General features: G+C 42.0%; 1 pseudogene; it reads right to left on the reverse strand.

Moving 5' to 3' along the window:
• Nucleotides 1–1811: 1811 nt before the first annotated feature.
• LOC110523591 lies at nucleotides 1812–11109 on the reverse strand (annotated as a pseudogene).
• Nucleotides 11110–12785: the final 1676 nt, after the last annotated feature.

Raw genomic sequence — 12785 nt, forward strand, 5'->3', positions numbered from 1 at the left:
CCAAAATATAACTTTTTGGTAAAAACTCAACTCGTTGTGTTTGGAGGACAATGAATGCTGAGTTGCATCCAAAGAACACCATACCTACTGTGAAGCATGGGGGTGGAAACATCATGCTTTGGGGCTGTTTTTCTGCAAAGGGACCAGGACGACTGATCCGTGTAAAGGAAAGAATGAATGGGGCCATGTATCGTGAGATTTTGAGTGAAAACCTCCTTCCATCAGCAAGGGCATTGAAGATGAAACGTGGCTGGGTCTTTCAGCATGACAATGATCCCAAACACACCGCCCAGGCAACGAAGGAGTGACTTCGTAAGAAGCATTTCAAGGTCCTGGAGTGGCCTAGCCAGTCTCCAGATCTCAACCCCATAGAAAATATTTGGAGGGAGTTGAAAGTCCGTGCTGCCCAGCAACAGCCCCAAAATATCACTGCTCTAGAGGAGATGGAGGAATGGGACAAAATACCAGCAACAGTGTGTGAAAACCTTGTGAAGACTTACAGAAAACGTTTGACCTCTGTCATTGCCAACAAAGGGTCTATAACAAAGTATTGAGATAAACTTTTGTTATTGACCAAATAATTATTTTCCACCATAATTTGCAAATAAATTCATTTAAAATCCTACAATGTGATTTTCTGGATTTTTTCTTCTCATTTTGTCTGTCATAGTGGAAGTGTACCTATGATGAAAATTACAGGACTCTCATCTTTTTAAGTGGGAGAACTTGCACAATTGGTGGCTGACTAAATACTTTTTTTGCCCCACTGTATATGCAGGACCCAGCTGTAAAAGAGACCTTGGTCTCAGTCTGTGTTCCTTGTTGAAATAAAGGAATAATAATAATTTTAAAATTATTGGATTTGTCCCAAGAAAAACAATTGCTTTGCTACATTTGCCAGTATTACATTTGTGCCTTTTTGGAAACAGGATGCACATTTTGGAATATTTTTAATTTGCTACAGGCTTCCTCCTTTTCCCTGTTAACTTGGTTAGCAGTGTGGAGTAACTATGTTGTTGATCCAGCCTGTTTTCTTCGATTATAGCCATTAAACTCTGTAATTGTTTTAGTCACCATTGGTCTCACGGTGAAATCCCTGAGCAACCGGTTGGTTACCTTATACTCTCCGGCAACTGAGTTAGGAAGGACGACTTGTATATTTGTACTGACTGGTGTATTCAGTGTAATTAATAACTTCACCATGCTCAAAGGGATATTCATTGTCTGCTTTTCTTATTTTTACCCATCTACCACTAAGTGTCCTTCTTTGCAAGGCATTGGAAAACCTACCTGGTATTTGTGGTTGAATCATTACAATTAAACTTACAGATCATTGTATGTGTGGGGTACAGATATGAGGTAGTCATTCAAAAATCACGTTAAACACCATTATTGCACACCGAGTTAGTCCATGCAACTTATTAAGCACAATTTTACTCCTGAATGTATTTAGGCTTGTCCTAACAAAGGGGTTGAATACTTACTGACCCAATACATTTCAGCTTTTCATTTGTAATTCATTTGTACAAATGTAAAAAAAAAAAAAACATTATTCCACTTTGACATTATGGGGTATTGTGTGTAGGCTAGTGACTTTTTTGGTAATTGAATACATTTTAAATTCAGGCTGTAACACAACAAAAAGGTGGATAAAGTCACGGGGCGAGAACATTTTCCAAAGGCACTGTACCTAGCAGCCGTCTTCATTTTCCTTGGAGAAAATTCACAAACAGAAATGGAAGCCACAAATCTTCATTCGGGCAGAGCTGGCCTACAGATAACTTTGACCATAGATAACGTGTGATAGCATGTACACATATCATCAAACAACTTGCATCTAACCACATCCAGATGGAGTGGGTTTCTCCAGTCACGTCAGCTCCCTTGCTCTGTAGTACAATGGCAGGACTTCAAAACACACTGCATCTCTGACCCTGTTGTTAGGTTTAGGGTAAGTTACATATATATTTTTCCTGTAAAGTTGAAAAAGGGACCACAGCAAATAGGTTTGGTTAGTTTGTTCAACTTCACATATTCTGTACATAAACTATGCTGTATGTAAAGTTCAGTGTTGGCTACAGTCAACAAAAACAATTGGATATGGATGATCTGCAAAAAACATTCTGACTGTATTTATCTAATGTATGTTTTAGTGTATTCATTTATGAAATGAATACTTTTGTAGTATATTAAAATGTAACAAAAAGAAGAAAAAAAAAACATGTTTTGAAGAAAGAGTTTTGATCGTGTAGATTACTTCTCCCTCGACTATAAAGCCCTTTCCCAAACATGTCCTGTTAAGTATTTAGAACACAGCTATCTTATAGCCGAGCGATGGGAGGCGGGACGTTGGCTTTGTGGCTCTTTGCTGACAGAAACGTTCCCCAATTCTCCTTATTCTAGTGAACCTCCATCTCCACCCCACTCTTGTCCCGGAGTCAATCTCTCAACACCCCTCTGGTTGCTCCGCTGTCAGCTGGGTCAAATGAATACAGATGTCTGAAATGAAAACATGTTGGTAGTGACCCAAGTTCCTCTGGCAGACCTCTCTCTAGGCTTTACTGACACCTTCTGGTAGACTGGCAGGTTATTCTTTGCACAAATGTGGTTGACCTCATCGAACTGTTCGACTGCCCAGAAAAAACAGAAATTAATTTCACACTGCACAATGGGCAGCTTTGTACAACCTCGTGTCACGAGTTTCTCTGCTCCTCCTAGGACTTTATAATAAAGAATGACAGTCACAGATAACACAATCACACTTTAGCTTTGAATTAATAATATACACAAACAAATATATTGACATGGCAATCCATCTGGATAGGTTGATGCAAATAGATCTGCAAAATACAAGTTTCAAATCGCTCTAGCCCCGTCATGCAGTCCACACCCAGGCTAGGGGCACACAAAATGTGGACACGGATCTTCCCATGACACCACACTGCAGTGCCATACACAAAGCTCTGCAAGCACCCCTTGGGCTGCATCTCAATAGTCTCAAATGGCTTTCTCGGCGTGTTTCTCTTCCTACATATGCACTGACCGACCAGTCCAGATGTAGGGGGGTCATGGAGAGAAAGGCAACTTTAAACTATTGACATCCACCTTCCATATCCCTCCAACTTGGGATCCAAAGCTTCTCCATCCATTGCCTCATCTTCTCGTCAATTCTTCCAACTCTCACTACCTCTTTTTCCACATCAATCATCTATTCATCACCCCCTCCCTCAGAGTCTCTTCATCTGGCCCTTCTTGTGGACATCAGGGCTGAAGCCAAACTTCTTCTGGTCATTGAGGCGCTGCTTGCCCATGCCCCGGAGCTTCTTCAAGCCGCCACTCTGCAGGAACCTCTGTTTCTCTGTCTTCCAGCGCTGCTTTAGGATCTGGTCACAGCTCTTCAGCTCTGAGCGCGGGCCCCGGAAGCCTCCACCCCAGCTGGCCTGGGGGACCCAGGGGCTGGGAGTTGGGCCCCCGGGATGGGCAACCTCGGCCCTGGTCTGGCCTGCCTCGGCCTGGAAGAGAGGTGAGGGAGACAGGGTTAGAGAAGAGAAGGGAAGCATTTCAATTGTTTAGCATTATTTTATCATGATGTATTGAAAGAAACATGGCAATTTTGAAAGTACATCAAACTGGACATTGCTCTAGTTTTTTTCTAAGTGTTTTGGAATAGATCTTAGGTAGTAGTAGAGCCCAAAGACTGGAGCTTGGAGAATGTCCCAAAGGGATGCATCAATGTCTGCTTTACTTACAGACCCCACATCATACCCATCACAAACAACTGATCCAAACTCTAGCTAGAGCCTTCTGATGAAGTGCACTCCTACCTCCACACCTCCTTCCTCTGCCTCCAGCCTCTCCATCTGAATCTCCACCCCCTCAGTCATCCACCTTGTACTTCTTCTTCCACTCTTCATAGCTGAGAAACAGGGTCAAGGAGATGGAACATCCTTAGAATTACAAGTGAGGACTTACCGGTAAGCTGAGGGTGTTGTCATTTCCTTTTTAATAGCTTTCATCAGTAAAGACCAGTTTGTGATGACAAAAAGGATACAAGTTCTTCTTGATCATCTGTCCCGTCTCTGTTCTCATCTTCTTCTGGTCTGCCTCCTTTCCTGTTTCTTTGACAAAGCGCTTTCTCTAGCGATCTCTGCAGAGAGATGATTTATATGTCAGGTGAGGTTGCATGGTGTGTGTGTCTCATGGTGTTCCTTCTTACCACTTCATCGTGTGTTTGTGCTGGTTGAGTCTGTCTCCTATCAGGTCCAGTACAGCAGTAGAAGCCTGCTGCTCAAACGTTATGCCTTCGGTTCCCAGGCTCAGTCTGCAAACAAACACAGAGTTATATCACCATTATCCCACATTCACAGAATGACTATTTAGGTATTTTGTAAAGCAGAATGGACTGTGTAGTCAGCCTTCCTCATACCCTCTCTCAGAGTTGAAGTCTTTGGGTCTGTAGGGGATGTAGTTCTCACCGTGGCCAGTCTGTTTGGCCTTCTTACTGTCTGGCCTCTCCACCTCGCCCTGGGGCTTCCCCCCCCCCCCCCCCCCCCCACTACCTCAGAGAACACCCCCTGGTGGAGAAATGACAGAAGTACAGCATAATTGGTAATATGATACTACTTTGTCTGTGGTGGTGCTATTCACTATTATTGACTTGCAATGGAACACGTACATGCTAGGTTTTATACCATGTAGATGGATACTTAGAGTATTAGTGCTAACCTGAAGGTCCTCCTCTTCACTGTCCTCCTGGTCTGTCGTGTGGTGTGTGGAGGGCAGAGCAGTGACAGGAACATGATACCTGCCCTCTGCAGCCAGAACCACCACCTTCTGGGTGAAATTATCCACCAGCCGTGTCCCTAGAACGCTTGGCTCGCATCCCCACGCTGGCGTTGGTCTTGCTGTTCGAGATGATCTCAAAGATTGTCTGGAGAAAAGGTGCTGTGGTCGTTTAAACAGTATTACTACAGGTTAGTCATTCATTCATTCATTCATTCATAGAGAATGGCTTCCAATATATATTTCCGATGTAAACTCACAGCTTTAGCCTTGTAGTCCTTAATGCAGTCCACTATTTGAAGGCGCTCCAGTTCCATTTTCTCTAAGCCTGACCCTGAAAATAGACCAAAGCAATGTGGGTTAATATCATAGCAAGAGTAAGGGAGCATATGTGTGTGATTTTCATGAGAACCCTAGATCTGATGAGGATCCACTGAGACAGTAACTTCATTGATTTAAAATCCCACATTAAAGTGCACTGGTAAAGTAGTTACTAGGTCAGTCATCTAAAGGCTTCCTCATGCGTCCTTACAGCTGGCGCCTAGCCCAACGGGTGTGCTTGAAAAACATCTTGCGATGCCGTAGCCAGTACATACAGTGCCTTGCGAAAGTATTCGGTCGGCCCCCTTGAACTTTGCGACCTTTTGCCACATTTCAGGCTTCAAACATAAAGATATAAAACTGTATTTTTTTGTGAAGAATCAACAACAAGTGGGACACAATCATGAAGTGGAACGACATTTATTGGATATTTCAAACTTTTTTAACAAATCAAAAACTGAAAAATTGGGCGTGCAAAATTATTCAGCCCCCTTAAGTTAATACTTTGTAGCGCCACCTTTTGCTGCGATTACAGCTGTAAGTCGCTTGGGGTATGTCTCTATCAGTTTTGCACATCGAGAGACTGACATTTTTTCCCATTCCTCCTTGCAAAACAGCTCGAGCTCAGTGAGGTTGGATGGAGAGCATTTGTGAACAGCAGTTTTCAGTTCTTTCCACAGATTCTCGATTGGATTCAGGTCTGGACTTTGACTTGGCCATTCTAACACCTGGATATGTTTATTTTTGAACCATTACATTGTAGATTTTGCTTTATGTTTGGATCATTGTCTTGTTGGAAGACAAATCTCCGTCCCAGTCTCAGGTCTTTTGCAGACTCCATCAGGTTTTCTTCCAGAATGGTCCTGTATTTGGCTCCATCCATCTTCCCATCAATTTTAACCATCTTCCCTGTCCCTGCTGAAGAAAAGCAGGCACAAACCATGATGCTGCCACCACCATGTTTGACAGTGGGGATGGTGTGTTCAGCTGTGTTGCTTTTACGCCAAACATAACGTTTTGCATTGTTGCCAAAAAGTTCAATTTTGGTTTCATTCTGACCAGAGCACCTTCTTCCACATGTTTGGTGTGTCTCCCAGGTGGCTTGTGTCAAACTTTAAACTACACTTTTTATGGTTATCTTTAAGAAATGGCTTTCTTCTTGCCACTCTTCCATAAAGGCCAGATTTGTGCAATATACGACTGATTGTTGTCCTATGGACAGAGTCTCCCACCTCAGCTGTAGATCTCTGCAGTTCATCCAGAGTGATCATGGGCCTCTTGGCTGCATCTCTGATCAGTCTTCTCCTTGTATGAGCTGAAAGTTTAGAGGGACGGCCAGGTCTTGGTAGATGTGCAGTGGTCTGATACTCCTTCCATTTCAATATTATCGCTTGCACAGTGCTCCTTGGGATGTTTAAAGCTTGGGAAATCTTTTTGTATCCAAATCCGGCTTTAAACTTCTTCACAACAGTATCTCGGACCTGCCTGGTGTGTTCCTTGTTCTTCATGATGCTCTCTGCGCTTTTAACGGACCTCTGAGACTATCACAGTGCAGGTGCATTTATACGGAGACTTGATTACACACAGGTGGATTGTATTTATCATCATTAGTCATTTAGGTCAACATTGGATCATTCAGAGATCCTCACTGAACTTCTGGAGAGAGTTTGCTGCACTGAAAGTAAAGGGTCTGAATAATTTTGCACGCCCAATTTTTCAGTTTTTGATTTGTTAAAAAAGTTTGAAATATCCAATAAATGTTGTTCCACTTCATGATTGTGTCCCACTTGTTGTTGATTCTTCACAAAAAAAGACAGTTTTATATCTTTATGTTTGAAGCCTGAAATGTGGCAAAAGGTCGCAAAGTTCAAGGGGGCCAAATACTTTCGCAAGGCACTGTACTTCCTCAAACTAGATAAAATAACAAGAAATCAGTCATTAATTCTGACGTTTATTAATTCTGACATTTTTTGCCGAGATCTTAGTCGCGGAATTTTACATCTAAGATGTTTTAGTGAAGTATTTCTCAAGTGAAAAACTTTGCATGAAAACAAGTAGTCTATCATTGAATGACAACAAATACTTAATTGAAGAATCCCTACTGTTGACCAATGACCAACGAAGGGGCGTAGACTTGGATACCGAAATTTGGCTTGCCTAAGAAAAGAAAAAAATTGTACTCGAACAGTCCGAAAACGTCACAAAATATGCACAAACTGTTCCGAAGTGTTTCTGATGCCTACTTTGTGTTTCTGATGCCTACTGCTTGTAGGCGTTGTCCTCTATGCGGCGCAGGTTCTGCAGTTCATGAGAGCTCTAATGGGCCGTGATCAGCTGGGACTCCTCATCATCCAGGATGCTCTGGGGAACACGACCAAACACACCGTCCGACTCTGGAGGGAGAGAAAAATAGAAATTAAGAGGAGATGGAGAAAGAGAGTGATAGAGTGAGTGAGAGGCATGAGGAAGGGACAGAAAGAAATATATGAAAGTAAGCAAGAGAATTGAGTATCCATGACAGAAAACAAGTGTGATAAAACAATTGCAGGGGTGAGCAATGGCTCCATTCCCCCACACTGTGTATGACATGTTTATGTCCAGTGCTGGTACCTTGCTGATGGTCAGGTGTATCCAGCTGAAGGGGTCTCCCTAGGAAGAGATGGAGGTCAAAGACAAAAGGTATCTCATCTGTACACACCAGGCTGTAGGCAGCGCCACCGCGGCCTCCTGCGCGTGCAACTCGACATGGGGTTGAAAAACCACAGATGAGACAATGGTGAGGAAGGTGAATTTCATTTAATTTCATTACACTATATATCATTGACTCAGATGGTTGTCATTGGCCTTTCTTTCCAACGTACATAAGTTACAATTCAAGATAACCTAAAACAGTATGTTGGCCATATTATAGTTCTAATGCTCCCCCTGTTGTTGGTGTTACCCACCAACTCTATGCAGGAAGAGCTTGGCTTTGGAGGGGAAGTTGTAGTTGATGACGTTGTCCAGCAGGGGGATGTCTATACCACGAGCAGCCACGTCTGTAACAACCAGCACCATGGCCTTGCGGGGGAAAAATTTACCAATGTTGATCTTCCTGGCAGTCTGGTCCAGGGCACTGTAGATGTAGGCACACTCCACGCCCTCAGAGGACAGCAGCTAACCATAGGGTAACACAGAGTTACATTCAAAACAAGGTACAAGGCTGAGGACAACCAAACCTTATTCAATGACTAGCTTCTCCTTCTATTCACGAGGCTCTCACCTCTGAGGTACTCCACATGGTGTTTGGTGGCAACAAAGACTACTGTCTGCTCCTGGGGCGTCGCCACATTCCTCAGCAGGTGGAGAAGCAGAGCCGGCTTGTCATCCATCCTCAGGTGGAAGAACGACAGCTGGGAGAGGAGAAAATACAATGTTATGCTACAACTTTTATATTATGTCATTGACTCAAACACAGGTTTCACATTTCAACACATTAAGGGAATCCAACTGAGTGTAACCAAACTTCAAATTGTATGAATGTGGGTTTTAGCGAGTCTATTAGCTTAACCTTCAGCAGCTCACTCAGCTTGCTGTCCACTTCCAGACGAATCAGCACTGGCTCCGCCAACCCTGCACAAAACACAATCCTTTCAGAGCACGACACATCTTGCCTACACAACTCAATATCAAAAGACTTCACAAGAACGCATAGGTTGTGGGTGGGCTTTAGATTGCCATTGATGGGAAACTCCACCAGTAGTTTGGGCAGGGTGGCGGAGAACAGCAGTGTCTGTCTGTTGTCTGGAAGCCTCCGGATGATCTCCTGGAGCTGGTCAGCAAAGCCCATCTCAAACAGCCTGTCAGCCTCGTCAAACACAACGTACTCCACGCTCTGTAGCTTCAGGTTCATCTCCATGACAACATGCATCAGACGACCTGGGGTACCAATAATTCTGTAGGCAGAAGACATAACTCAAATCAACAGCACAGAACAAAAACTACAACCTTATTATAACTTCAAATTGCATTATAGCAAATTACAGCAGTACATTGTGAAAACCATAGTGTACATACATGTCTGGGGTCTCATGAAGTGCAGCAAACTGATCATCCATTCTGAAAAGAAACGAGATGTACAGTTGATGCTTGTAAGCACAAAAACAATTTTCAACACAACAAGACTGAAGATTTAATTAATAATACCTGTCTCCACCAAGGATCAAAGCAGTCTTAAGGCCAGTGAATTTCCCCAACTGAAACACAATAAAATGAATAGTTACTATTTTCTGGTACTGCCCAACGAACAAAACATACTGTCCCTAAAAAAATGACAAAGATTAACCCCATTTACATTTATTTTAAATACAATAGGGCTGTGACGTTACCAATATGGCAATATTTTTTTCAATGCAAAAATGAAAACATGAAGCAGACAACTCTTTGGGCCTTTAAAAACCCGCTGTATGTAAAATATTGTGCGCTATAGCTTGAAAAATGGATCATGCTTTTCCAACATTATGGCTGTTTTCCTAAAGAAGTGAAATCCGCTTTGTGGATTGTTTCCTTGTCACGATACTAATGACTATCGCAATACGGTTATCGTCTTGGCCCTAGTTTATGTACAAATATGTATATTATAGTGTAAAATGGTGGATGAAAAATAGACTATGAAAAGCCTATCCTGACCTCTTTGGTGAACTTCATGGTTTGCAGCACCAACTCTCTGGTGGGGGTCAGAATGAGAGCCCTGGCCCCTGTCTGGGCCTGGGGGGCCTTTGTACATTCTCAAACATGGGCACCAAGAACGCAGCTATTTTCCCACTGCCTGTCCTTGCCATGGCAACCATGTCCTTTCCATCTAGAATCACTGGGCTAGTCTGAAAGGAGGAGAGAGAGGTCTTGTAAATAATCTACCTGATATATCAGTGAAATGTAAAGATCCAAGGGCAATTGCATACCTTTCTCTGGATTGGAGTAGGGACTTTGTACCCCTTCTTCATGACCCCTTTAAAAACTGGGTAACTGAGACCTGCAATTACCAAAATATGGAGGTTAGGACATACACAGGACACATTGCTGTATAAAATCTGTAATTGTCTCAAAAAGATGGCCTACAGGTAAGCCTACCACAATTTCTTACCCATGGACCGGAAGCTCCCAGACTTATTTTTCTTCTTGTTCTGAGCTCTGACCAGCTCCCTGGTGTCAGGTTCCACATCAGACAGACACTCTGATGAAGCTCCAGGGAACCGAGGTAACTGTCTTCCAGGCTGAAAAACATATTACATAAAATAACATTGTCATTATGGAGATGGATAAGCTCATAATCATATCACACTCAAAACCAAATCTAGCATGACTTTAAAATTCTCATGTAATTGGCAATAAATCAATTCTAGACCTGACATTACAAAGACCCACAAAAGAGGCATATTTATTACGCTGATTCTGGGTCGTCACTAGTTTACACAACCACAAATGGCTAAACCCCACCTATTACCACAATCTCTCTTCATACAATCTGATTTTAAACATAACCCTAGAATTAACCCCAACCACAATGCTAACCTTATGCCTAAGCTTAAATACTGACCCCCCAAAAATATTTGTTTTCATTAGTTTTTACCAAAGACAATTTTGACTTTGTGGCAACTAGTGACAACCCCGATGGTCTCTGTTGCTAAACGTTTATTAACGGAGGTAAGCGGAACGTTTGTTTACCTAGCTACAATAACATAAACATGAAATGGTTCTATTTTAGCAGCAACTTCGAAGTCCCCACCATCCGACTCGTCATGCTCCCGGTGGCCAATGTGTATATTTTTCTTCATCAGCTTCTTCTTTCTTTGAGCCATTGCGATAAGTTCTGCACCGTTAACTTGTTTAACTTTGTTCAACGCTTTGATATTGTTAGAATATTTAAAAAAAAAAACAAATGGTGCTTGCCAATAAATCAGCAACTCAGCACATGACAACAACACAGAAAGCAGGCATTTTGAAACAGGTGAGATTCTTCACGTCAGAATCCTGCGTCGGCGCATGACGTGACGTCATTGTGTTTTCTCTTGACGTTTCGTTCTTGGGGGGGGGGGGGGGGGGGGGGGGGTAAAAATGGTCCAATTTGGGGATAAAAATGGTCCAACTTGCAGTGGTGTAAATAACTTAAGTAAAAATACTTTCAAGTACTACTTAAGTAGTTTTTTTTGTGTCTGTACTTTACTTTACTATTTTTATTTTTGACAACTTACTTTTACTTCAGTACATTCCTAAAGAAAATTTTGTATTTTTTACCCCATACATTTTTCCTGACACCTAAAAGTACTTTCGAATTCTTGGCAGGGCAGGAAAATGGTCCAATTCACGCACTTATCAAGAGAACATCCATGGCTCTGATCTGGAGGACTCACTAAAAACAAATGCTTTGTTTGTAAATTATGTCTGAGTGTTGGAGTGTGCCTCTGGCTATCCGTACATTTAAAAAAAAAACAAGAAAATGGTGCCATCTGGTTTGCTTAATATAAGGAATTTTAAATGATTCATGCTTTTACTTTTGATACTTAAGTACATTTTATCAATTACATTTACTTTAGATACTTATTTATTTATTTATTTAACCTTTTTTTAACTAGGCAAGTTAGTTAAGAACAAATTCTTATTTACAATGACGGCCTGCCAAAAGGCAAAAGGCCTCCTGCAGGGACGGGGGCAGGGATAAATATATATGTATATATTTTTAAATATAGGACAAAACACACATCACAACAAGAGAGACAACACTACATAAAGAGAGACCTAAGACAACAACATAGCAAGGCAGCAACACATGACAACACAACATGGTAGCAACACAACATGACAACAACATGGTAGCAAGGACCCATATAATAGGCAGTGTCAGAGGAAATCCCCCAAAATTGTCAGACTCCAGACTGTTTTCTCTGCTACTGCACGGCAAGTGGTCCCGGAGCGCCAAGTATTTAACCAAAAGGATCCTTAACAGCTTCAAGCCAGCTTCAAGCCATAAGACTGCTGAACAATTAACCAAATGGCCACCAAATTATTTACATTGACAACCCCCCTCCATTTGTTTTTCACACTGCTGCTACTCACTGTTAATTATCTATGTATAGTCACTTCACCCCTACCTACGTACATGTTGAAATTACCTCGACTAACCTGTACCCCCGCACATTAACTCGGTATCGGTAGCCCCTGTATATAGCCTCGTTATTGTTATTTTATTGTGTTACTTTTTAATTTTTTACTTTAGTTTATTTGGTAAAAAACGTCTTAACTCTTTCTTGAACTGCACTGTTGGTTAAGGGCTTATAAGTACGCATTTCACGGTAAGGCCTACACATGTTGTATTTGGCACATGTGACAAATACAATTTTATTTTATTTGAAATAAGCATCAACAAGTGGGTCTTGTGATGGGTATACAGAGATGACCAGTTTACAGAGGAGTATAAAGTGCAGTGATGTGTCCTATAATGAGCATTGGTGTCAAATCTGATGTCCGAATGGTAAAGAACATCTAGCCGCTCGAGAGCACCCTTACCTGCCAATCTATAAATGTAGTCTCCGTAATCTGGCATGGGTAGGATGGTCATCTGAATCAGGGTTAGTTTGGCAGCTGAGGTGAAAGAGGAGTGATTTCGATAGAGGAAACCAAGTCTAGATTTAACTTTAGCCTGCAGC

This window comes from Oncorhynchus mykiss, chromosome 5 (assembly GCF_013265735.2).
Source record: "Oncorhynchus mykiss isolate Arlee chromosome 5, USDA_OmykA_1.1, whole genome shotgun sequence".
In the NCBI taxonomy this organism is placed as follows: Eukaryota; Metazoa; Chordata; class Actinopteri; order Salmoniformes; family Salmonidae; genus Oncorhynchus; species Oncorhynchus mykiss.